The sequence below is a fragment of the Alligator sinensis genome, unplaced genomic scaffold, assembly GCF_000455745.1.
Source record: "Alligator sinensis unplaced genomic scaffold, ASM45574v1 scaffold1222_1, whole genome shotgun sequence".
Classification (NCBI taxonomy): Eukaryota; Metazoa; Chordata; order Crocodylia; family Alligatoridae; genus Alligator; species Alligator sinensis.
This window is the reverse complement of record NW_005842620.1, coordinates 492,546-495,047: the sequence shown is the minus strand read 5'-3', so window position 1 is coordinate 495,047 and position 2,502 is coordinate 492,546.

Below are 2,502 nucleotides of genomic sequence, written 5' to 3'. Positions count from 1 at the left end.
GACGGGGTGAAAAGCAACCTGTTCAAATTTGCTGATGATACCAAAATTTGGGGTGAGCTGGGCACGCTAGTAGGGAGGGTAAGACTGCAGCAAGACCTGGATAGGTTGCAGGGTTGGGCTAACAAAAACAGGATGCATTTCAATACTGACAAGTGCAGGGTGCTGCACTTGGGCAGTAGTAACCAGCAGCACACTTATAAGATGGGAAACTCCCTTCTGGAGAGCACGGAGGCAGAAAGGGATCTTGGAGTCATCAATGACTCCAAGATGAACATGGGCCAACAGTGCGAGGTCACAGTTGGCAGGGCTAACCGGACCTTATCGTGCATCCACAGGTGCATCTCAAGTAGGGCCAAGGAGGTGATCCTCCCCCTCTACGCGACACTGGTCAGGCCACAGCTGGAGTACTGTGTCCAGTTCTGGGCACCCCACTTCACGAGGGATGTGGACAACATTGAGAGGGTCCAGAGGAGGGCCACCCGCATGATCCGGGATGCAGCAGGGCAGACCCTACAATGAGAGGCTACGGGACCTGAACCTGTTCAGCCTTCACAAGAGAAGGATGAGGGGGGACCTGGTGACTGCCTATAAACTCACTAGGAGGGACCAGAAGGGTTTGGGGGAAACCTTGTTTCCCCTAGCACCCCCCCGGGATAACAAGGAATAACGGGCAGAAGTTGTTGGAGAGTAGATTTCGATTAGATATCCATAAGAACTACTTCATAGTTAGGGCGACTAGGATCTGGAACCAACTTCCAAGGGAAGTGGTGCTGGCTCCTACCCTGGGGGTCTTTAAGAAGCAGCTCAATGCCTACCTGGCTGGGGTCATTTGAGCCCAGTTTTCCTCCTGCCCAGGCAGGGGGTCGGACTTGAAGATCTACAAGGTCCCTTCCGAACCTACTTCTATGATTCTACATTTGAATAAATTATTGTATTCTACGCCACTTACATGCATGTTGAGCAAGTGCACAATTCCTTTAACCATTGCACAACACTAGCCTCCAATCCGCTGCCTACCACATAATGCTGTAATGGACTCCGTTTATCTACATATTGGTTAAATGCAAGCGTGTTCAATCCCTGGCCAGCACAGCCATGCCATCCTACCTGCAGAGGTCCCCGGAGAGTCTGAAAATTTGGTGGCAGGGGACTGCTGGCAGCAAATGCTGTTCCCCTGCTGCCAAGTTTCCAGCTCTGGGTGAATCTCTGTAAAACAGATCACACACTACATCTGAATGTGACAGTGACTCGGGGCCCAATCCAGGCACCCAGCAAGACACACTGCAGGCCCTGATCCTGCAGCTCAGGGCCCCATGAGGCAGCAGACAGACCCTGGCTTATGGGGCCTGATCCAGCCCACAGACTGACCCTGAAGTGCTCATTCAGCCCACACCAGTGAGAGGTTGAGCACCACCAGTTAAACACACCGCACCTGGCAACCACACTGTCTACTTTTTAATTCTGCTTAACTAAGTTTCCTTTACAACTAACTCTTCTCTTTCAGTGGCAGCATGTAGAGACCCTCTGAGAGGAGTGATGCACACCCCACCCCGGGGTGACAGCCAGCACTCCCTGGTTAGGCAATGGCTGTGAGCACCAGCCAGAGAGTAGGGGTGCCAGGAGAAGCGCTACTGGCACTTCCAGGCCAGCACGAAGTCCTGCTGGCTCCATCACTGACTGCCCCCTGGGAAGGCATGTGCCCTCCCTGACCCAGGAGGCACCAGTTGCCCATGTACTCCTTTCTCTCTGCTAGTTCTGGGGTATAAAATAAATAAATCAGAAAACTGCCAGCAGAAGCCTTAAAAGTGAGAGGAATGAATGGTCTTGGGAGCTGCTAATATCACTCCTAATTTCAACCACAACCAACTTCTTTGTCAGTTCGGGGCCTGCTGTGAGACAACATGACAAGAGAAGCAAATCAATTCCAAGCTGGTGTGTTTCAGGAGGACTGCTTCTATTCAGCACAGGTTAAAAGCACAGCCAGCCTTCAGCAGAAAAACAACCTGCCCCAGACTGTGCGGGTTCAACACCACGTCTGTCAGGCAGCCAGTCGTCCTGGTGAGCACCGAGCTCGGCGCTCGCCCCCCGGGGGCTATGGGGTGCCAAAAGCACGTACGCCCCCTCTCGCGGCGCCCCGTCAGCTCCCCCACCGCCCAGCGCAGGGAGACCGGGCACTGCGCAGGCAGGCGCGCCCCAGAAGGCCAGCGTCACGTGGCGCCAGCCCGCGCGCTTATTGGCGGAGGCGCCATGTGACGGCCCCCAGGGAGCGAGACGCTTCTCGTTGTTCCCCGGCGCCGTCACGTGACACGGAGGGCAGGCTCCGGCGCCGCCATCTTGAGTGGGGGCGGGAAGCGCGGGGAACCGTTAGGCACCCGCTTGCCGGCCATCCCAACCCAGGCGCGGGAAGCAGAAACGCGCTCCCCACAGGGGGTCTGGCGGGTGGGGGTGGGGATGGGGAGGAGGCAGCCCACGCCCTGCGCCTCCCGTCTCGAAGGCGGGGGG